We start from the raw sequence: 25,753 nt of genomic DNA on the forward strand, positions 1-25,753 counted from the left end.
GGGGAAATCTGATAGGAGAGGACAGAAGACCATGGAAGAAAGGGAAGGGGAAAGAGCACCAGAGGGAGTTGATGGGCAGGTAAGGAGATAAGGTGAGAGAGGGAAATGGGAACGGTGAAGGGGGGGGGGGTGCATTACTGGAAGTTCGAGAAATCGATGTTCATGCCTTCAGTTTGGAGCTATCCAGACTGAATATAAGGTGTTGCTCCTCCAACTTGAGTGTGGCCTCATCGTGGCAGTAGAGGAGGCCATGGACTGACATGTTGGAATAGCAATGGTAAGTAGAATTAAAGTGGGTGGCCACCAAGAGATCTTGCTCTTTCGGGCAGACAGAGCGTAAGTACTCGGCAAAGCAGTCTCCCAATCTATAACGATATACAGGAGGTCACATTGACACTCAGGAGGCCACACCGAAGACAGTAGATGACTGCAGATTTTCTCGTCATTATAAGACTACTGAATGATTCTCTGTTAAGAAAGGAAGGACTCTTGATCTCACAATCTACCTCGTCAGGGCCTTGCACCTAAATGCCTACACTGCACTTCCTCCTTTCTCTGTAACTGTAACACTTTATTCTGCATTGTCAGTGTTTTCGCTTGTCCTTTCTCAATGGCCTCCTATAATGAAATGACCTGTATGGATGAAATGCAAAATAAAGTTTTCACTGTACCTCAGTACAAGTTACAGTACTATAATAAACTAATTTACTAAATTTACCTTGATCTTTACCAACGCTACCTTGGGGGACCTCTTCGTCAAGCACCTCCACACCACTGACTTCCTCAGCGGAATTACAAGTGGGGCTTCCCAGTGGCCAAACATTTTAATTCCAATTCCTATTCCATTCCAACATGTTGGTCCATGGTCTCCTTATGTGCCAAGATGAGGCCACTCTCAGGATGGAGGAGCAACACCTAATATTCCGTCCGGGTACTCTCCAGACTAATGGTATGAATATCAATTTCTCTTTCCAGTAAACAAACTCCTCCCCAACCATTCAACACTCTGACTTTTTACTTTTCCTCACTTGCCTATTACTTCCCCCGGGTCCCCTCCTACATCTCTTTCTCCCATGGTCCACTGTCTTCTCCTCTCCGATTCTTTATTCTCAAGCCCTTAACCACTCCCACACACCTGGCTTCATATATTACTTTCCAGTTAAACTCTTTCCCCTCCCCTCATCTTTTAATTCTGGCATCTTCCCCCTTCATTCTCAGTCCTGAAGAATGGTCTCGGCCCGAAACATTAACTGTTTATTCCTGTCCATGGATGCTTCCTGATCTACTAGATTCCTCCAGAATTTTGCGTGTTTTGCTTTGCATTTCCAGCATCTGCAGACTTCCTTGTGTTTGTGAACTCTGCCTCCTGTCCGTAGGTTACACTGCAAAACCCCGACAGTGGGGAGCCAAATCTGGATTCACTGCCAGGAGCCTTATGAATAAAAGCTATCCCAGGCTCTGAGCTAAAACACCACGTCATTTCCAAACTCAGTCCAGTGCCCAACCTACAATCAGTGGTGCTGGTCTGCCGCACAAAAGCACACTCCCAGCTTTCTGAAATTTAATTACACAGTTCTGTCTGGGGTCAGAAACACCATGCAGTTCAGAGAGGTGAAAAAAGAAATCAATCTCTGCTCTGCTCAGCCACCCAGCCAAGGACGGGTGCTGATGCTCTCTGAATGGAAGGTGATTGTTTCTGGCCATTTCTCTTTCTGCTCACTGATATTATTACAAGGAAGTAATTCCGCTGAGGAAAAATTTTCCTGCAGGCTGATAAATGACAAGGTTCAGCTTGAGCTTGCATTTGTATCACCAACTGAGAGCAAGGGGAATATGCTAACGTTGGGGAAATGGGCCAACTTGAGCGGGTAGTAATTTCTGGATTGCTACCTGTGCCACGTGCCAGTGACTGTAGACACAGGTTGATTTGGCAGATAAATGCATGGCTGAGAAGTTGGAGCAATGAGCAGGGCTTCAAGTTCTTGGATTGTTGGGATCTCTTCTGGGGAGATATGATCTGAGCAAAAGAGATGGGTTGCATCTGAACCTGAGGGGAACCAATATTCTCACGGGCAGGTCTGTTAGAGCTGTTGGGGAGGGTTTAAACTAACTTGTCAGGTGGATGGAATTCAGAGTGAAAGGACTCAGGATAGGACAGATGCTAAAAAAGCAAGGATAGCATGCAGTCAAACGGTCAGGATGGGCAGGCAGATGATAGGAAAATATTGCAGCCAGGAGGATGAGTATCAGTGCATTAGGGATGCAGAATCAAAAAGGGTAGCAAATGCAGTATTCAAAGTATCTCAAATGCACAGAGTATAAGAAATAAGGTGGATGATCTTGTTGCACTATTGCTGATTGTCAGGTATGATATTGTGGCCAACACTGAATCATGGCAGAAGGATGGTTGTAGTTGGGATCTGAATGTCCAAGGTTTCACATTGTATTGGAGGGATAAGAAAGTGGGCAGAGTGGGTGGTGTGGTTCTGCTGGTAAAGAATGGCAACAAATCATTAGAAAAATGTGACATAGAATCGGAAGATGTTGAATCCTTATGGGTTGAGTTATAGAACTGCACAGGTAAAAGGAATTTGATGGCAATTGTATACAGACCTCAAAACAGTGGTGGGAAAGTGGACCATAGATTAAAATGGGAAACAGAAAAGGCATGTCAAAAGGGCAATATTATGATAGTCATGGGAGATGTTAACTTGCAGGTAGAATGGGAAAATTAGGTTGGTAATGCATCTGAAGAGAGTTAATTTGTTGAATGCCTATGAGATAGCTTTTTAGAGCAGTTTGTTATTGAACCTACTAAGGGATCAGCTATGCCGGATTGGGTTTTAGGTAAAGGAACATTTAGGAGTCAGTGATCACAATATGATTGAGTTCAACTTGAAATCTGATAGGGAGAAAGTAAAGTCTGACATAGCAGTATTTCCGTGGAGGAAGGGAAATTACAGTGGTATGAGAGAGGAGTCAGCCAAAGTAAATTGGAAGGAGATGTTAGCAGGGATGATAGCAGAACAGCAATGGCACAAGTACAACCGTAGCTGACAAGGGAAGTGAAAGCTCATGTAAAATCAAAGAGAAGGCATACAACAAAACAAAAATTAGTGAGAAGATAGAGGATTGGAAAGCTTTTAAAACCCTGCGGAAAGCAACTAAGATAAACACTAGGAAGGAAAAGATTAATTATAAAAACAAGCAAACAAACAACATCAAAGTGGATAGAGAAAGCTTTTTCAAGTATGTAAAAAATAAAGGAGAGATAAAAGTGGATGTATGGTGTTAGAAAATGAGGCTGGAGAAATAATAATGGGGGAAAAGGAGATGGCAGATGAACTAAATGAGAATTTTGCATCAGTCTTCAATGTGGAAGATACTAGCAGTGTGCCAGGTGTTGATGAGTGTGAGGGAAGAAAAGTAAATGCAGTTACTATTACAAGGAAGAAGAAAGTGCTCAAAAAGCTGAAAGACCTAATGGTACATAGGTCATCCAGACAAGATGAACTGCACCTTAGGGTTCTGAAAGAGGTAGCATTAGAAATTGTGGCGGCATTAGCAATGATCTTTCAAAAATCATTGGACTCTGGCATGATGCCAGAGAACTGGAAATTTTCAAAAGTCACTCTACTCTTTAAGAAAGGAGGAAGGCAGCAGAAAGGAAATTATAGACCAGTTAGCCTGACCTCAGTGGTTGGGAAGATGTTAGAATCAATTGTTAAGGATGAGGTTATGGAACACTTGATGACACAGGACAAGATAGGACAAAGTCAGCATGGCTTCCTTCAGGGAAATCTTGCCTGACAAACCTGTTGGAATCCTTCGAGGAGATTACAAGCAGGATTTATTAAAGAGATGCAGTGGATGTTGCATATTTGGACTCAGAAAGCCTTTGACAAAGTTCCTCACAGGAGGCTGCTTACCAAGTTAAGAGCCCATGATATTACAGGAAAGTTACTAACATGGTTTGTCACAACGAGGGGCATTGATGGGAGCAAGGGTGGACCCAAATGCAAGACATATCTTGTGAGGTTAACTTAATTGAGTTGATTGCTCGATACAAGGAGAGCAAAGCAGAAGCAGGAATAGCGTACTGGACAAGGACCCATGCCTTGGACTAGGCTGGGACTAAGGGTCTGAGCTAGGACTCAGAATCACAAGCCGCCGGGGCCAGGATGTGGTACTTGGAGCCTCCAGAGCCAGAACTTGGTACTTGGAGCCTCCGGAGCCAGGACTTGGTACTCGGAGCCTCCGGAGCCAGGACTTGGTACTCGGAGCCTCCGGAGTCAGGACTTGGTACTCAGAGCCTCCGGAGCCAGGACGTGGTATGTGGAGCCTCCGGAGCCAGGAACTCCTCTTACTTACGGGACAGACACAGACACAGGACATAAAACATAGAGCCGGGAATCCTCCTAGGACACAGGATGGAGTCGGGACTCTTCTTGACACAGGGTCAGGACCCTTCCAGGGTATAGGGCCGGGACCCCTTTTAGACGCATGACATGGATACGGAGACCACACAACAATGGACAGAACTATAACTGGGCTCAAGTATGCTCCAAGCCGCGGCGAGCTCTTGACTCACCATAGCGGGTTAACTTAGACTGACCCATACTGACAAGGGAAGGCGGCTTGCTGGCACTTGCTCCGGGAGGAGACTAGGCTTGCTCTGGCCAGATGACATTGGCTCGCAGTACCTTTGGTGACCTTGCAAACACTCTCGTGCCGAACGGCTGAAAGCCGGAGACTATAAACTGCCGGCTCAGCCGAGAGTAAATTGCCTCCAATCACCAAGCCCGAGGGTCACAGGAAAACAGGGAACCAAAGGGAAACAGGGAGTCAATGGTCCGGATCGTAACATAAACAAAGTAAATTTAAAGGGACCCCAATCCAGACCATGACATGGTTAGATTATTGGCTGATTGGTGAGAATAAAAGGATACTTTTTTGGTTGGCTGCCAATGACTAGTGGTGTTCCTTAGGGGTTAGTGTTGGGGCTACTTCTTTTTATACTGTATACCAATAATGTAGATGATGGAGTAGATGGCTTTGTTGCCAAGTTTGTAGATGGTACAAAGATTGGTGGAGGGCCAGGTAGTGTTGAGGAAACAGGTAGGCTGCGGAAGGACTTAGATTAGGAGAATTGGCAAGAAAGTGGTAAGTGAAATACAATGTTGGAAAATGCATGGTCATGTACTTTGGTAGAAGAAATAAGTGTGCAGACTATATTCTAAATGGAGAGAAAATGCAAAAATCTGAGATGCAGAGGGACTTGGGAGTCCTTGTGCAGAACACCCTGAAGGTTAACTTGCAGGTAGAGTCGGTGGTGAGGAAGGCAAATGCAATATTAGCATTCATTTCAAGAGGTCTAGAATACAAGAGCAGGGATGTGATGCTGAGGGTTTGTAAGGCATTGGTGAGGTCTCACCTTGAGTATTGTGAACAGTTTTGGGCTCCCTATCTCAGAAAAGATGTACTGGCATTGGAGAGCATCCAGACGTTGCTCCATAACCTCATCCTTAACAATTGATTACAAGGATAATTCCAGGAATGAAAGGGTTATCATATGAGGAACATTTGATGGCTCTGAGCCTGTATTTGCTGGAATTTAGAAGGGGGGCAGGGAGATCTCACTGAAACCTTTTGAATGTTGAAAGGCCTAGACAACAGATGTGGAAAGAATGTTTCCCATGGTGGTGGAGTCTAGATCAAGAGGACACAGCCTAAGGATAGAGGGGCATCCATTTAAAACAGGGATGCGGAAAAGTTTCTTTAGCCAGAGGGTGGTGAATTTGTGTAATTTGTTACCGCAGGCAGCTGGTGGATGTATATAAGGCAGAGATTGTTAGTTTCTTGTTTAGCCATGGCATCAAAAGTTACAGGGAGTGGGGCTAAGGAGGGGAGAAAAAAAGGATTAGCAATGAATGAATGGCAGAGCAGACTCGATGGGCCAGATGGCCTAATTCTGCTCCTATGTCTTATGGTCTTATCTTGGCTGGAATGGAGCAGATGGGCTGAAGGGCCTGTTCCCATGCTGTATGACTCTATGACTCTCGCTTAACTTCCTGTGTGCTCAAGTGCCTGGGCTGGTTCATAAGCCAATAATCTTCTGATTCAGAGGCAGGAGTCATGCCAGCAGAGCCAACACGAACAATACGTTCACCAGTCTGTCTTTTAACCATGCCCCTGCCAGTCAGTGATCAGGTGGTGACAGTCCTCAGGCCCGGAGAATATCAATCAGTCTGTTTCTACTCCACTGAGTGTAGATCTGTCACTCACGTCCATGTTATCTGAATGACAATGTTCCTGCAAAAATTATTCATGATACAGTAACAAGACATTTCACGGCAGTGCGGATTTCTTTCTCTGTAGATTAAGTTGACTCTTAATAATTATGCGATTCATTCCTGCCTAATTATCATTCACTGTCTAGTCATGTAAATGAATATTTATGGCAAGCAAATTGAAAAGGAAACAAACACATTTACTGTCCTCACTATGATTTTTTACGAATCTTCACAGTACTGCCTCCTGATTACCTTCAGGTCAACACAGCTCACTTGGGATCAGCAGATATTAGTGTGACATACAACTCACAGCATGGGCAGTAATTATTTTAAGTGTACACTTCTTCGTGCCACGTTTGACTACCATTTTACTTTCCAGAATAAAGATAATTTTTGATTGAGTTCGCCTTTCCTTCCACTTTCCAACCACAGACCCACTGTCAGCCATAGTTTCTCAGCAGGTGTCCCGCCCTAACACTAACTGGCTTTCGCAAGCCCTCCACATGGAACATTTCTGAGCCCAAGATGTTGACTGTAATCTTTCCCATAGATGCTGTCCTGCATTTTGTGTGTGTTCCAAGCTTTGTCTGTTGGGTTTTATGCATTTTGACATGTTTCACGCTTGCCACAATGCAACGAGACTGCAATGTTCTTTATTATTTTGCAGGATTTACTGGCACATTTGCAAAAATGCTGCCAAAACTCAAGGGTCTAATATATTAGGAGAGATTGTATAGGCTAGGACTCTATGCCTGGGAACATAGGAGATCGAAGAATGCCCTTACAGAAGAATTTAAAATCACGTGGACATGACACGGTGGACACACATACATTTTTTGTTTTCACCAAGGAAGAGGGACTAAAATCTGGAGGGTATAGGTTTAAAGTGAATGCCGTGGGCCAATGGCCTATACTGTACTATGTTCTATGTAAAATATAGGCTGAATGAACCCCTTCAATACTGTATGCACTGGTTAGACAACATTTGCAGTATTGTGTTCAGTTTTGGTCATGTTATTAGAGGAAGGATGTGGAAGCTTTAAAGAGGAGATATACCAGGGATGACGCTCGGATTAGAGAACATGTCCTAAGAGAAAAAGAATGGGATCGGGATTTTCTCTCTGAAGCAACAGGATGAGAACAAGGTGAATGGTGATGAACTGTTTCAAGAGTTTGGTTATGTCTTGACTGCACTCCTGCCTCAGCAAGGACCTGGACCCACTGGAATTTGTCTATCACCACAATAGGTCTACGGCAGATACAATCTCAATGACTTTTCACATGACTTTAGATCACCTGAACAATACAAACATCGATGTCAGGATGCTGTTTGTTGACTATAGCTCAGCATTTAACACCATCATTCCCATAAACCTGATCAGTAATTTATACAACCTGGGCCTCTGTACCTCCCTCTGCAAATGAATCCTCCACTTCCTTACCGGAAGACCACAATCTGTGCAGATTGGTGATACTATCTCTTCCCCGCTGACGATCAATGCTGGCATACCTCAGGGTTGTATGCTTAGCCCTCTGCTCTATTCTCCTTATACCCATGGTTGTGTGGCTAGGCATAGCTCAAATACAATCTGTAAATTTGCTGATGATACAACCGTTGTTGGTGGAACCTCAGCTAGAAACGAGAGGGCGTACAGGAGCAAGATAAACCAGCTAGTTGAGAGGTGTCGCTGCAACAACCTGGCACTCAATGTCAGTAAGCTGAAACAGCTGCTTGTGGAAGGGTAAGGATAAGACAAGGGAACACAAACCAATCCTCAGGGATCAGAAGTGAATAGAGTGAGAGGATTCAAGTTCCTGGGCATCAAGATCTCTGAGGATCCAACCTGGTCCCAACAAATCGATGTAGTTATAAAGAAGGCAAGACAGCAACTATACTTCATTAGGAGTTTGAAGAGATTTAGTTTGTCAACTGAAGCACTCGAAAACTTCCATAAATGTACTATGAAGAACATTCTGACAGGCTGCATCACTGTCTGGTATGGGTGCGGGGGAAGGGGAGGCTACTGCACAGGATCAAAAGAAGTTACAGAAAGTCGTAAAATTAAGCAGCTCCATCTCAGGCACTAGCCTCCGCAGTATCCAAGACATCTTCGAAGGGCAGTGCTGCAGAAAGCGGACATCTATTATTAAGGACACCCATCACCCAGGACATGCTTCTTCTCATTGCTACTGTCAGAAAGGAGGTACAGAAACCTGAAGGCACACAATCAATGATTCAGGAACAATTTCTTCCCCTCTGCCATCCAATTCTTAAATGCTAATTCTTAAATTCTCACTTTTTTATTTCTGTTTTTGTACTATTTTTAATTAACTATTTAATATACATACTTACTGTAATTTATTTATTTATTTATCTATTTATTCTCTTCTTTCTACACTAACATATATTGCATTGAACTGCTGCTGCTAAGTTAACAAATTTCCTAACACATGCTGGTGATAATAAACCTGATTCTGATTCTGACGGAGATATACGAGATTATGGGTGGTGCAGGTAACATGGGCAGCCAGCACGTTGTTCCCAGGGCTCGGGTCAGGATTCGGGTTCGGGTTAGGGTTAGGGTTGGACAATACCAGAGGAGATCCATTTAAGGTGAGTGGAGAAAAGATTAGGGGAGATGGATTTTTTACACAGAGAACGGCGGGTGCCTGGAATGCTCTGCTTGGGGTGGCTATAAAGGCCGATATTAAAGGGATCTTTTAAAAGACTCTTAGATAAGCATTTTGGGCCCATGTGTCTCATTAGCATGGTTGACAGCTCATCGAGGAGAAGGAAAACTCTGATCTCAAACCTCTGCAGCCTTGCAGCTATACCCACGCATGGGGAAGGATTCTGGAGCAAACCCCAAGGAAAAATCCAGAGCTGGAGTCGGTAAGGCAGTCCTACGTTGAGTTCAAAGCTGGCTGGCAACTGCTGCAGTGCCGCTGGTACCAAACTGGGTTGGACCCTGCCGTTCCTTTGGGCTCATCAGATGCATGGAGAAGGGGAATTGGCTTGCTCTCCATATCGTACTGCCCTGGTCTGCGTACCTAGACAGCTAGGTTGCTGCAACCATGGTCGACCCTGACCAATGGAGGCCTCAGGATAAGCGTACGGATGCCAGAAGAAAAAGGAAGGCTCTGGAAAGGGTTAAATTAATCACTGAGTTGGTTTATATAGATTGGCTCGACATCATGGACTGAAGGGGCTGTACTGTGCTGTACTGTTCTATATACAGTGCTCTATAGAACATGGAACAAAACAGCACAGTACAGGGTCCATCAGCCCGCAATGTTGTGCCACTCTTTTGACCGACTCCACGATCAATCTAACCCTTCCCTCCTGCACAGCTCATAACCCACCATTTTTCTTTCATCCATGTACCTTTCAAATATTCCTGTTGTACCAATCTCTATCATCGTTCCCTGCAAAGAATTCCGGGCACCTCCCGCTCTCTGTGTAAAAAAACAAGTGAGAAGTGAAAGACTCCTAAAGGGACCCAAAAGGCTACTTCTTCACACAGAAGGGGGTGCCTATGTGGAATGATCTACCAGAGGAAGTGGTTAAGGCAGGTACAATAACAACACTTAAAAGGCATTTGGATAAGTACATGAATAGGAAAGGCTAGAAGGAAGATGAGCCAAAGGCAAGCAAATGGAATTCATTGGTGTCATCCTGACTGGCAGGGACCAATTGGACCAAAGGGCCTATCCTGTATTACTCAATGATTCTGTGAGTAAAGCATTGTGGGATTCCTGGAGGAATAGAGCACTGAGGTAAAAAAAAATTCACAATCTTGTTGAAGGCAGAGCAGGCACAAGGTGATGAATGGTCTATCATTGTTTCCTATTCAATCTGCTCCAATGTTTACTGGTGATTTTAGTCACTATTGGCATAAACACATATCCCTCATACTTGAAGAACTTCACTCATTTCTATTCCTTAAAATCGGTTACAAGTAACAACAACAATATCAGCCTAATCAAACTTGTCCATTGCTACCCACATTATTATTGTTCTGGGATTCCCTTGGGCCTCTCTGGTCACTTAAGATTTTATTCTGTATCCACAAACAGATACGATCGGTAACATTTCAACAATATCCAGAGTTTGATAGCCATCTTCTTAAAGTAAATGTACAGTTGACATTATAAATTAATACAGATGACATTCTGTTTTATTGTTGTGCAGGAAAATACAAATATTCAAAGAAGATTGCTTTCTTCAAAATTTGTTTCTAAAGGGGTGTTTTATTACCCATTGAAATTGAAAAATTTGAGCCCTAGATACACACATGAATTGAACACAGCAGCTAGGGTTGATTTAAATCCAAATATTAAATAATCCAGGAGAAAATGTATTTAATCACTGCACAGAATTTGTTTATGGCTTTGAATGAGACACACCAAAGGCATGTAATGCATTCTAAGCCAGAATATGAACAAAGAAATCCTGTAAGAGGACTGTAATATTATCCAGGTCAATCATGAACCTCATATCTCTGCCACTTACCTCTTCCATTACTGATAGTATTTCAGATTGCACGATACTCTTCGCACCATCCTTGGCACATTGCACCATTCTGTTGTACATTGCAATATTCTGTAGAAAATTGCACAAGTCTATTGTGTATTATACCATTGAGAGGTACATTTCACAATTCCATTGTGCATTGCACAGTTCTGTTGTACTGTGCACCATTCTGTGGGCATTGCAATATTCTGTTCTGCATTGCACCTTTCTATTGTAAATTGCACCATTCTGTAGTACATTGAACCATTCTGTTCTATATTACACCACTCTAATGTAGAATACACCATTCTGTTGTAGATTACAGTATCCTGTTGTAATATTGCAATGGAATATTTCAACATTCCACTGTGTATTGTGCAGTGCACCATTCCGTGGTATATTTCACCATTCCATTGTGCATCGCACCATTCTGTTCCACATTGCAGAATTTGGTTGTACATTGCAGTATTTGGTTGTACATTGCAGTATTCTGTTGTACATTGCTGTATTGGGTTGTACATTGCAGTATTCTGTTGTACATTGCTGTATTGGGTTGTACATTGCAGTATTCTGTTGTACATTGCTGTATTGGGTTGTACATTGCAGTATTCTGTTGTACATTGCTGTATTGGGTTGTACATTGCTGTATTCTGTTGTACATTGCAGTAGTCGGTTGTACATTGCACCGTTCTGTGGCGCATTTCACCTTTCTGAAATAAAAACATTTAATACCAGGAATACTTAAGAGATGAACTTCGATCTCCATCAGCCAGAAGGTACAGAAGTTTGATAAGACTTATCTCTGGGCTCAAGGGCAGCTTCTACCCCACTGTTATCAGTTGTTTGAAAGGATCTCATATGCTAGAGATGAACTCTTGATCGTTCAGTCAACCACATCATGGCTCTTACCACTTTTTTTTATCTATGTGCACTGCAGGTTTCAAATTGTAATAAGAACCTGTGGATTCATTAACAGATGGTTGTGGAGGCTAAGTCACTGGGCCTGTTTAACGTGGAGTTTGCTAGGTTCTTGATTAGTAAGGGCATCAAATGTTACCGGGAGTAGGGAAAAGAATAGGGTTGAGAGGGGTAATAGATCAACCAAAAAGGAATGGTGGAGAAGACTCAATAGGCTGAATGGCCTATTTCTGCTCCTAAGTCTTATGGTTTTACGTTCTGCATTTTTTAACCCACTTCAGTGTGTTTACAAATGGAATGATCTGTCTGGATGTTAGGAAAAAGAGGTGGGGAACGTGGCATTGCTAATCAGGGATAATATCATGGTTGCAGAAAAGCAGGAAGTCATGGAGGGATTGTCTACTGAGTCAGCATGGGTGGAAGTGAGAAAAAGGAAGTGGCAATAACTCTACTGGGTGCACATAGAAACGTAAAAACCTACAGCACAATACAGGCCCTTTGGCCCACAAAGCTGTGCTGAACATGTCCTTATCTTAGGACTACCTAGGCTTTACCCATAACCCTCTATTTTTCTAAGCTCCACGTAACCATCCAGGAGTCTCTTAAAAGACCGTATCGTTTCCACCTCCACCACCGCCACCAGCAGTCCATTCCACGAACTCACCACTCTCTGCGTAAAAAAACTTGCGCCTGACATTTCCTCTGTTCCTACTTCCAAGCACCTTAAAACTATGCCCCCTCGTGCTAACCATTCGGCCCTGCGAAAAAGCCTCTGACTATCCACACAATCAATGCCTCTCATTATCTTGTACACCTCTATCAAGGTCATCTCTCATCCTCCATCGCTCCAAGGAGAAAAGGCCAAGTTCACTCAACCTATTCTCATAAGGCATGCTCCCCAATCCAGGCAACATCCTTGTAAATCTCCTCTGCACCCTTTCTGTGGTTTCCACGTCCTTCCTGAAGTGAGGTGACCAGAATTGAGTACAATACTCCAAGTGGGGTCTGACCAGGGTCCTATATAGCTGCAACATTACCTCTCGGCTCCCAAACTCAATCCTATAATTGATGAAGGCCAATGCACTATATGCCTTCTTAACCACAGAGTCAACCTGCGTAGCAGCTTTGAGTGTCCTATGGACTTGGACCCCAAGATCCCTCTGATCCTCCACATTGCCAAGAATCTTGCCATTAATGCTATATTCTGCCATCATATTTGACCTACCAAGATGAACCACCTCAGACTTATCTGGGTTGAACTCCACTTGCCACTTCTCTGCCCAGTTTTGCATCCTATCAATGTCCCGCTGTAACCTCTGACAGCCTTCCCCACTATCCACAACACCCCTAACCTTTGTGTCATTGCAGTACTCTGTTGTACCTTGCAGTATTCGGTTGTATATTGCAGTATCCTTTTATACATTGCAGTATTCAGTTATAATTGTAACAGAGACATCGAGCAGCAGATAGGGAGGCAGATTCTGGAATGCTACAGTAGTAATAGGGTTGTTGTGATGGGTGATTTTAACTTTCCTATTATTGACTGGCATCTCCTTAGAGCAAGAGGTTTAGATGGGGTGGAGTTTGTTAAGTGTGTTCGGGAAGGTTTCCTGATGTAGTATGTAGACAACACAACTAGAGAAGAGGCTGTACTTGATCTGGTATTGGGAAATGAACCTGATTAGCTGTCAGATCTCTCGGTGGGAGAGCATCACAATTCTACCTCTTTTACCATAGCGCTGGCGAGAGATAGGAGCAGACAATTTGGGAAAACATTTAATTGGGATAGTGAAAATATGATGCTATTTGGCAGGAACTTGGGAACATAAATTGGGAGCAAATGTTCTCAGGGAAATTCACGGCAGAAACGTGGCAAATGTTCAGGGAACATTTGTATGGAGCTCTGCATAGGTATGTTTCATTGTGGTAGAGAAAGGATAGTAGAATTAAAGAACCATGGTGTACAAAGTATGTAGAAAAACTAGTTAAAAAGGAAAGAAAAGTTTATGTAAGGTTCAAGAAACTAGAAACTGTTAGAGCTCTAGAAAATTACAAGGGTACCAGGAAAGAGCTCAGTAATGGAATTAGAAAAGCCAGAAGGGGCTATGAGAAGGCCTTGGTGAGCAGGATTAAGGAAAACCCCAAGGCATTCTACAAGTATGTGAAGAGCAACAGGATGAGCCATGTGATAGTGGAAACATGTGCATGGAGTCATAGGAGGTAACAGAGGTACTTAATGAATACTTTGTTTCAGTATTCACTACGAAAAAAGACCTTGGCAATTGTGGGGATGACTTACAGTAGACTGAAACGCTTGAGTGTATAGACATTAAGAAAGAAGATGTGCTGGAGATTTTGAAAGGTATTAAGTTAGGTAGGTTGCCGAGACTGGATGAGATATTGCCCAGACTACTGTGGGAAGTGAGGCAGGAGATTGCTGAGCCTCTGGCGATAATCTTTGCATCATCAATAGGAATGGGAGAAGTACCGGAGGATTGGAGGGTTGCAAATGTTGTTCCCTTGTTCAAGAAAGGGAGTGGAGATAACCCAGGAAATTATAGACCAGTGAGATTGACTTCAGTGGTGGGCGAGTGGTTGGGGAAGATCCTGAGAGGCAGGATTTATGAGCATTTGAAGACACATAATTTGATTAGCAATAGTCAGCATGGCTTTGTCAAGGAGAGGTTGTGCCTTACAAGCCTGATTGAATCCTTTGAGGATTTAACAAAACTAATTGATGAAGGTAACACAGTGGATGTAGTGTATATGGATTTCAGTAGGGCATTTGATAAGGTTCTCCATGTAAGGCTCCTTCTGAAAGTAAAAAGGCATGGGATCCAAGGAGACCTTGCTCTGTCAATCAAGAATTGGCTTGCCCACAGGAGACAAAGGGTAATTGTGGCAACACACATCAAAGTTGCTGGTGAACGCAGCAGGCCAAGCAGCATCTGTAGGAAGAGGTGCAGTCGACGTTTCAGGCCGAGACCCTTCGTCAGGACTGGTTTATATTCTGCATGAAGGTTGGTGCCCAGTGGTGTTCCGTAGAGATCTGTTCTGAGACCCATCCGCTTTGTGATTTTTCTAAATACCCTGGATGAGAAAGTAGTAAGGTGGGTTAGTAAGTTTGCTGATGACACCAAAGTTAGGGTGTTGTGTATAGTCTGAAGGGTTGTCAGAGGTTACAGCAGGACATCAATAGGATGCAGAACTGGGCTGAGAAGTGTCAGGTGGAGTTCAACCCAGATAAGTGTGAAGTGGTTCATTTCAGGAGGTCAAATTTGAGGACAGAATATATTAATGGTACAATTCTTGGCAGTGTGGAGGATCAGCGAGATCTTAGAGTCCATGTCCATAGGACACTCAAAGCTGCTGAGCAGGTTGACAGCATTATTAAGAAGGCGTATGGTGTTTTGGCATTCATCAACCGTAGGACTGAGTTCAAGAGCCGTGAGGCAATGTTACATTAATTAGACCTCACTTGGAGTACTGTGTTCAGTTCTGCTCACCTCATTACAGGAAGGATGTGGATACTATTGTGAGATTGCAGAGGAGATTTACAAGGATGTTACCTGGACTGGAGATCATGCCTTTTGAGAATAGATTGAGTGAACTTGACCTTTTCTCCTTGGAGCGATGGAGGATGGGAGGTGACCTGATAGAGGTGTATAAGATGATGAGAAGCATTGATTGTATGGATAGCCAGAGGCTTTTACCTAGGGTTGAAATGGCTGACACGAGGGGGCATAGTTTTAAGGTGCTTCAAAGAAGGTACAAGGTGGATATCAGAGGTATATTTTTCACTCAGAGAGTGGAGGGAGTGTGGAAGTGAATGTAGTAGAGACAGATACAATAACATCTTTTAAGAGACTTAGATACAGTAGGTACATGGAGCTTATAAAATTACAAGGCTTTGCAGTAGGGAAATTCTAGGCAGTTTCTAGTGTAGGTTACATGGTAGGCACAACATTGTGGGCCGAAGGGCCTGTAATGTGCTGTAGATTTCTATGTTTCTAAGAAAGCTTTGACTATATTTTGGTACGCGTGGCAATAATAAACCACTTCCATTTATGAATGATTCTCAGATGGACACTGTCACTTAATCATTGCTAGGTATCTGAATGTTCTTTATTTTGGAGCGAGCGGTGAATTGAGGCAATTTAGGTGCCAGTTGGAAAATTGGAACTGGTGCTTCTGCTCACAAATCACTCTTGCCTACCTGGTGTGATTTCTGCTCCTGTGTCACATCGCTCATGTTATTTTCTGAGCCAGGCTGCGCAAAATATTGGTGAATTGTGGTCAGGAATTGCTCCTGGAAAAGCAGCATTCATCAATGGATGGTCCCAGTATAACCATGCTGACATGATATGGGCCATCCTGCACAAGTTGCAGCCCAGTACTGGGAACTCCTAATTGAGCTTGCTACCCGCCTGCAACCAGGCAGCTTTGCAGTCCACTAAGAACTTGCCAACGTATCCTCCGCCCATCTCTTGTTCCAGGCTCATGTCCCAGATCCCAAACCCAGAGGTGACTTGCACTTACAATCACGTTCTCATGATTGGTGGTTCCAGCCATGGATGGCACAGAGCCAGTATACCTGCTTTGATCCCAGTCTCTGATGCTGTCTGTCTGAAGTCTTCACGATCTCCCAGTGACCATGTTGGCTTCTTCCTGGGGCTCTTGTTCCCTCCCACATCCTAAATTGTTGGTATTGGCTCCTACTGTACAAATGAATGTTAAAACATCGACAGATGATGTCAATACAGGGAGAATGAAGAAGGGGTCTTGATGATAGGGATTGACTCTTTAGACCAACCAATAGGAGATTGACATCTTCTGCAAGCATTCAGTTGGATTTTGGTATAAAATACAACAACAAAATGCAAATACAGAGTAACTGAAACACTGAAACTGCTTGCTTATTGACCCATGTTGGGACTTCCCCTTACTGTGAGCCAATAGTCCTAATTATAGTTATCTACTGTCCCCAGAACCATAGTAGAGTGGTGGTTAATGTGGTGCTGTTACAACTCAGGACATTGGAGTTCAGAGTTCAATTCCAGTGCTCTCTGCAAAAGTTTGTAAGTTCTTCCTGTGAGCACGTGTTTCCTCGGGCTGCTCTCGCACAGTCCAAAGACATACCGGTAAGTAGGTTAATTGGTCATTGTGAATTGCCCCGTGATTAGGCTAGGGTTAAGTAGGTAGGTTGCTGGGTGGTGTGGCTCATTGGGCTGGCAGACTGTATTTCTACATACGTAAATACAACACAATACAGTACACCACTGTCCCTTTTCCTTCTTTTGTTGGTGATTTAGCCTCTGGAAATTATAAACAGAACCTGTTCCCTCTGAATGCAGTCAAAATAATCCAAATTTTTAAGTAACTTGACAGGGTTGGTAATGGATTAATGATTCCACTGGCTGAGCTGTCAGGAACAAGAAGCCATAGCCTTAAAAAGTAGGGTTGGCCATGCAGGATAGAGATGGAAAGAAATACGACAGTACAGTGGGACTGCCACAGCTTCACAGTGCCAGAGTTCAAGCCTAGCCTTAGCTGCTGCTCTCCTCTCTTCTCCCTGTCATATTGGGCAGAAGAAATAAAAGCCTGAAATCACATACCAGCAGGTTCAAGAAGAGCTCTTTCCTGCTGTTGCTGTAGAAGACTATTGAATATTTGCTCAGTATGACAAGATGGACACTAAGTATCCAGCTGCACTGCCCTTCCCTGTAACTGTTACTCTTCAATCTGCAATCTGTTATGGCTTTAGCTTGTACTACCTGAAAGCAGTGAGTAATGACTTGATCTGTATGAAGGGTATGCAAGACAAGCTTTTCAGTGTACCTCAGTACGTGTGACAATAATAAACCAAGTTCAATTCTAATTCTTGTTACCCCTTGAGGCTTTCATAATTATAGTACTCTGCAAAAATTTTAAGAACATATATATCGCCAGGGGCCTAAGGCTTTTGCAGAGTACTGTATGTTATGTTTTGTAACTTCAAAACATTAAATTAATTCAAGGGGAGCTACGGGAGCAAGAAATGTAGGTTTTACCTGCAGAATTCTCTAAGCAAGGTGCGCACGTATCATGTGGTAGAGTGGTGATGTAAGCAATTAATGTATTTTTACATATAACCCATAATTAATTATTTAAATGAACAGGAAGGCTTAATCAAACAATATACTCACAAAATTACTCAAATGCTACTGAAATATTAAATACACAACATTCCTCCCTGCTTAGCTATAAACTTTAACTCAACAGAGAATACATTTCAACTATACGTATACACAATATATTATAATATAAAATTACTATATACAGACACTCACAGCACAGAAAATTTTAAATTGTCCCATTCAGGCCTAACGATTTAATTGCTGGAGAGGATTGCTTACTCTTGTGGGATAGCCTTTTTTCCTGACAAGCGAGCTCACTCTGCTTGGCCAGTGAGCCTTGCGGCTGTGAAAACAATCTCAGGTTCTGGGGCATCCCCCATGGTGGCTGTAGGAGTTGAATCTGAGGCTGAAGGAAGTGGTTCTGACAGCCCTGGACATCTTTCTTCTCCCTTTCTCTCTTGGGATCTACTTTGATCCCTTTCTTTTTCTTCTCCCATCCCTTCACTCTTTTCACACCATTGCCTTCTCAGTGATATTCCTTCTCTCCATCTCTTCCCACTTTTTTCTTCTTGTTTGTGCATCTTGATCTGGAAAGGTACATTTTATTCACTTCAGTATTCTCTTTTTGCTCCCTTTACAATCTGATCTCTCCTCTAGGTTCCTCATCCACAACATCATATAACCATATAACCATATAACATATAACGGAAACAGGCCATCTCGGCCCTTCTAGTCCGTGCCGAACTCTTACTCTCATCTGACAAATCCTTTGTTTTCATAGTTCCATTGACTCCTTTCCGTTTGGCCTTCAATTCATCCAGCTAGGCTTTGTTCTTTGTATTTACTTTTACAAGCAGTTTTTATCTCCCATGAAGTTCATACAATAATCTTAATAGTCATAGTGATAGTCATACTTTATTGATCCTGGTGGAAATTGGTTTTCGTTACAGTTGCACCATAAATAAATAAATAATAATATGTAAATTATGCCAGGAAATAAGTCCAGGACCAGCCTATTGGCTCAGGGTGTCTGACCCTCCAAGGGAGGAGTTGTAAAGTTTGATGGCCACAGGCAGGAATGACTTCCTATGATGCTCTGTGTTGCATCTCGGTGGAATGAGTCTCTGGCTGAATGTACTCCTGTGCCCAACCAGTACATTATGTAGTGGATGGGAGACATTGTCCAAGATGGCATGCAACTTGGACAGCGTCCTCTTTTCAGACACCACCATCAGAGAGTCCAGTTCCATCCCCACAACATCACTGGCCTTACGAATGAGTTTGTTGATTCTGTTGGTGTCTGCTACCCTCAGCCTGCTGCCCCAGCACACAACAGCAAACATGATCGCACTGGCCACCACAGACTCGTAGAACATCCTCAGCAACGTCCGGCAGATGTTAAAGGACCTCAGTCTCCTCAAGAAATAGAGACGGCTCTGACCCTTCTTGTAGACGGCCTCAGTGTTCTTTGACCAGTCCAGTTTATTGTCAATTCATATCCCCAGGTATTTGTAATCCTCCACCATGTCCACACTGACCCCCTGGATGGAAACAGGGGTCACCGGTACCTTAGCTCTCCTCAGGTCTACCACCAGCTCCTTAGCCTTTTTCACATTAAGCTGCAGATAATTCTGCTCACACCATGTGACAAAGTTTCCTACCGTAGCCCTGTACTCAGCCTCATCTCCCTTGCTGATGCATCCAACTATGGCAGAGTCATCAGAAAACTTCTGAAGATGACAAGACTCTGTGCAGTAATTGAAGTCCAAGGTGTAAATAGTGAAGAGAAAGGGAGACAAGACGGTCCAACTGTAACAGGCTGCATGCACGACCGGCGCATGCACACATGTAGTTAGCGAAGATTCTGAATTGAATTGAATTGACTTTATTTCTTACGTCCTTTACCTACGTGAGGAGTAAAAATCTTTACATTATGTCTCTGTCTAAATGTGCAATATGCAATCATAGTAATTTATAATATAATAAATAGAACAATCAACGTGACATGGAAATACATTCAAATCAGCGTGAGTTGATCAGTCTTCTGGCCTGGTGGCAGAAGCTGTCCTGGAGCTGGTTGGGCCTGGCTTTTATGCTGCTGTACTGTTTCCCGGATGGTAGCAGCTGGAATAGATTGCATTTAGGGTGACTCGGATCCCCAATAATCCTTCAGGTCATTTTTACACACCTGTCTTTATTAATGTCCTGAATCATGGGAAGTTCACAACTACAGATGCGCTGGCCTTTCCACAACACTCTGCAGAATCCTGCGATTAAGGGAGGTAAGGTTCCCATACCAGGCAGTAATGCAGCCAGTCAGGATGCTCTCAGTTGTTCTTTATACTCACGAAAGCTGAATGTTTGCAACTGTCCTGAAGCTCCTTGCAGTGCCTTCCAGCTGAAAACCAAGCTACATTTTACAAGTTACTGCATGATTAACATATCAGAAGCTTTCTCAGATATGTTGTCTAAAAACTGTTGTAATTGGACCGCTGCTTTCATCATTTTCACAATTCCTCTGAGCAGTGTGGTCGTTCCTTCATCCACAGAGGTTGGTACCAACATCTGTTTACCCTCTGTTGAGCAATAGTTCATCACGTGCAGCATGGAGACGGTTGTGGCATCATCCAGTATATTTCTTAATTCACTTTCAGTTGGCTTCATTGCAGGGAATGTGGCACGCAAATATAGATGAATCTCCAATCAAGTTGTAGTTGTCTCAACCAATATCACCCCCACAATGCTGACACTCCTGTTTTTACCACATACAAACTCAATGTGGCTTGTTGGTTGTTGTATTTCACTGTTTTAACTGTCACGTCCACAGGAGTTAGCTTTTCTCCAGTTTAATTCTTCAATTGAATAACTGCAGGCTTCAGTTTGATATCTTTGAAATGCTGTTCAAACTCATTTTGTGGAATGACTGAACCAGAGTCCAATTCTATTTTAATTAATTTGCTGTTCACCTGTGGCAAAAGCCATATTGCTTGACTATTCTTAGTGTTCTCATTGTAACTCTCAAGGCTACACAGTCCTGTGTCACTCTCATAATTAACATATTTTTACCAAAAGTTGCAGATTAGTGATCTTCTTGAAAATTGCAACTTGAATTCTTTATCTTTTTCTTTTCTCCGTGTAGTCCACTTATTTTTGTCTGCCCCGACATGCTGTTTGGGTATGACATACTCCAATGCATTTTCTGCAAGTTTTACTTTTAAACCTGCATTTGTTTGGTGTATGTGAGCCTCTGCCATAACAGTAACAGAATTTATTTGGCTTGGCTGGATTCAGGTCAGATGCTGCAATTTAGTCATGCTTACTTTCATACTTTTATTGCAGACTGCAACTCAATTGAGTCTCTGCATCTGGTTTCCATTGAAACAGCAATCTGAGCTGCTCTTTCAAATGTAAATTGTGCTTCAGTGAGGAGCCATTTTTGAATGTGTTCTTTTAAGATTCCACAAATTAACAATCTCATCATTAAACCCATTACCAAACTGACAATGCTCAGACAACGGGTTCAATTCAGCTACGTATGCTGAAATTGACATCCCTTCTTTTTTGGTTCCGTTTGTAAAATCTAAAGTGTTCTGCAATCAACAATGGTTTTGGTTCTTAATCTTCTTGTGTCACTTGTACAATAGCAGCAAAGCTCATTTCTGATTATTTGATTGGAGCAGTCAAATTGCGTACCAAATGCACTCAGTAAAATCAGTACTTGCTTCTCACTGGCTGTTTCACTTGCTTCAGAATAGCCCAGTGTTCACGAGCAATTTATCTGTTGTGTAATCAAACTCATCAATTTTTCCAATGCAGTCAGCCATTTCTGCTCTGGTTTTTTTAAATGATTATTATCACTCGGTACCAACTCTTAATGAACCCATGAATATTTCTGTTTTCTTACTATTTTTTAAACACGATCGTGTCTTCCCTTCCAAAGGACATGCTGCTCTGCTTCGTCATTCCTCGCTTCATTTTGTTTTTTAACAAGCCATCTCAGGTTTGTTTTAAAACTACCTCATCACCAATATTATATTTTGTAACTTCAAAGCATTAAACTAATTCAAAGAAAGACATACTACTCCAAAATGCAGGACTAACTTCAAGTTTACTTTATGCAAAGCATGCACCTATCACGTAGTAATGTGGTGACATATGCAATTAACATATTTTACAGGTAACCCATAATTAATTGCTTAAATGAATAAGAATGCTTAATTAAGCAATATATTTACAAAAATACTCAAATAGAAATATTAAATACAAAACACTGTATTTGTCAATATGGAGTGGAAAGTGGGTTTGTTAATCTGCTGGGAGCAAGCATGTTGGGAATGGCAAGGGTAGAGGACCACAGGTGGGCTGTGGCACATGTGGTAGAGAAAAAATGGCAGTGGCGGTGTGGGTGGGGTGTCGCATGTACAGACACACCCAGACCTGAGACACCAGCCAAGGTAATTTGATTCCTAACAACTGGGTTATTGGTGATTACAGATTAGATTACAGTGGAGTAAAGGGAATTACAGAGGCATGAGAGAGGAGTTAGCCAGAATTGATTGGAAAGAACACCGGCAGGGATGATGGCAAAACAGCAATAGCTGGAATTTCTGGAAGCAATTCAGAAGACACAAGATATATATATCCTAAAGAGGAAGAAGTATTCTAAAGAAAAAATGACTCAACCCTGGGTAACAAGAGAAGTGAAAGCCATCATAAGAGCCAAAGAGAGGGCGTATAATAGAGTAAAAAAATAGTGGGAAGTTAGAGGATTAGAAAGCTTTCAAAAACAACGGAATGCAACTAAAAAAGTCATTAAAAAGATAAAAATGGAATACGAATGTATGCTAGCCAATAATACTAAAGAGGATACCAGAAGTTTCTTCAGATACCAGAGTGTTAGAGCAGATAGTGAGGTGGAGGAGGATAAAGGTCATGCGAGAACTGCAAGTATAGACAGAAATCAAAGGTTTGTATGAGATAGAAATGTTCTCAGGTGCATCTATTTCAATGCAAGGAGTATTGTAAGTAAGGCAGATGAGCTCAGGGCATGGATTAACACGTGGGATTACGACATTGTTGCTATTACTGAGACTTGGTTGCAGGAAGGGCAGGACTGGCAGCTTAATGTTCCGGGGTTCCATTGTTTCAGATGTGACAGAGGGGGTAGGAGTGGCATTACTAATCAGGGAGAATATCACAGCTGTGCTTAGACAGGACAGCCCAGAGGGCTCATCTACAGAGGCCATATGGGTGGAGCTGAGGAATGGGAAAGGTACAACCACACTAATAGGGTTGTATTATAGACCGCCCAATAGAGAGAATTGGAGGAGCAAATCTGTAGAGAGATAGCAGACCGATGTAAGAAACAGAAGGTTGTAATAGTAGGGGATTTTAACTTTCCACATATTGACTGGGACTCCCACACTGTGAAAGGGCTGGATGGCTTGGAGTTTGTCAAATGTGTTCAGGAAAGTTTTCTAAATCAATATATAGAGGTACCAACGAGAGAGGATGCAATACTTGATCTCCTATTAGGAAACCAGATAGGTCAGATGTCAGAAGTATGTGTAGGTGAATATTTTGGGTTCAGTGACCATGATGTCATTAATTTCAAGTTAATTATGGATAAACAGATCTGGTCCTCGAGTTGAGGTTCTAAATTGGAGAAAGACCAATTTTGTGCAGATGAGAAAGGATCTAGGAAGAGTGGATTGGGATAAGTTGTTTTCTGGCAAGGATGTGTTCAGTAAGTGGAAGGCCTTCAAAGGTGAAATTTTGAGAGTGCAGAGGCAAAGTTAACAGGCATAGGGAACCTTGGCTTTCAAGGGATATTGGCGATCTGATTAAGAAAAACAGAGAGGTGTATAGCAGGTATAGGCAACTAGGAACAAATGAAGAGTATAGAAAATGTAAGAAAATACTAAAGAAGGAAATCAGAAAGGCAAAAAGAAGACATGAGGTTGCTTTAGCAGATAATGTGAAGGTAAACCCGAAGGGTTTCTTCAAGTATGTTAAGAGCAAAAGGATAGTAAGGGACAAAATTGGTCCTCTAGAAGATCAGAGTGGTGGTCTATGTGTGGAGCGTCAGAAGATGGGGGAGATCTTAAACAGTTTTTTTTTATCAGTATTTACTCAGGAAATTGGCAGAGTGTATATGGAAGGAAGGGAAACAAACAGTAGTGCCATGGAACATGTAGAGATTAAAGAGGAGGAGGAGCTTGCTGCCTTACAGTGAATAAAGGTATATAAATCCCCCGGGCCCGACAGGACATTTTTCTTGGACATTGAGAGAGACTAGTGTAGTAATTGCAGGGGCCCTGGAAGAAATATTTAAAATGTCTTTAGCCACCAGTGCAATGCCGGAGGACTGGAGGATGGCTCATGTTGTTCCGTTGTTTAAAAAAGGCTCTAAAAGTAAACCAGGCAATTACAGACTGGTGAGCCTAACATCAGAAGTGGGTAAATTATTGGAAGGTGTTCTGAGAGATCAGATATACAAGTATTTGGACAGCCAAGGGCTGATTAAGGATAGTCAGCATGGCTTTGTGCTTGGTAGATCATGTTTAGTGAATCTTGTTGAGTTTTTGTGAGGAGGTTACAAAGAAAGCAGATGAGGGAAAGGCTGTGAATGTTGTCCACCTGGACTTTAGTAAGGCCTTTGACAAGGTCCCACATGGGAGGTTAGTTCAGAAGGTTCAGACACTAGGTATCCATGGAGGGGTTGTAAACTGGATTCGAAATTGGCTGTGTGGGAGAAGACAGAGAGTGGTAGTGGATAATTACTTCTCAGACTGGAGGCCTGTGACTAGTGGTGTGCCTCAGGGATCTGTGCTGGGACCATTGTTGTTTGTTGTCTATATCAATGATCTAGATGAAAATGTGGAAAATTGGATCAGCAAGTTTGCTGATGACACTAAGATTGGAGGCGTTGTGGATGGTGAGGAAGGCTTTCAAAGCTTGCAGAGGGATCTGGACCAGCTGAAAAAATGGGCTAGAAAATGGCAGATGGAATTTAATGCAGACAAGTGTGAGGTGTTGCATTTTGGAAGGACAAATCAAGGTAGGACATACACAGTAAATGGTAGGGCACTGAGGAGTGTGGAGGAACAAAGAGATCTGGGAGTTCAGATACATAATTCCCTGAAAGTGGCGTCACAGGTAGACAGGGTTTTAAAGGCGGCTTTTGGCATCTTGGCATTCATAAATCAAAGTATTGAGTATAGGAGTTGGGATGTTATGGTGAGGTTGTATAAGACATCGGTGAGGCCAAATTTGGAATATCGTGTGCAGTTCTGGTCACCTAACTATAGGAAGGATATCATTAAGATTGAATGTGTGCAGAGAAGATTTACTAGGATGTTGCCTGGTCTTCAGGAGTTGAGTTATAGGTAAAGATTGAACAGGTTAGGACTTTATTCCTTGGAGTGTATAAGAATGAGGGGAGATTTGATAGAGTTTTACAAAATGAGGGGTTTAGACGGAGTAAATGCGAGTAAGCTCTTTCTACTTAGATTAGGAGAGATAAATACGAGAGGACATGGCTTTAGGGTGAAAGGGGAAAGGTTTAGGGGGAACATTGGGGGGACTTCTTCACAGAGTGGTGGGAGTGTGGAACAAGCTGCCATCTGACGTGGTAAATGTGAGCTCACTCTTAAGCTTTAAGAATAAATTGGATAGATACATGGATGGGAGAGGTCTGGAGGGTTATGGACTGGGTGTGGGTCAATGGGACTAGCGGAATAATGTTTCGGCACAGACTAGAAGGGCCAAATAGCCCGTTTTCTGTGCTGTAGTGTTCTATGTTTCTATGGTTCTAGATAAATAAAGTGTAAAAGAGAGGGGAAAGTGTGTATCAGACGGCTGGAAAACAATGCTGGAGGGGTAGTAATGGGGGGAAACAAAATGGAGGATAA

The sequence above is a fragment of the Mobula birostris genome, chromosome 4 (assembly GCF_030028105.1).
Source record: "Mobula birostris isolate sMobBir1 chromosome 4, sMobBir1.hap1, whole genome shotgun sequence".
Lineage (NCBI taxonomy): Eukaryota > Metazoa > Chordata > Chondrichthyes > Myliobatiformes > Myliobatidae > Mobula > Mobula birostris.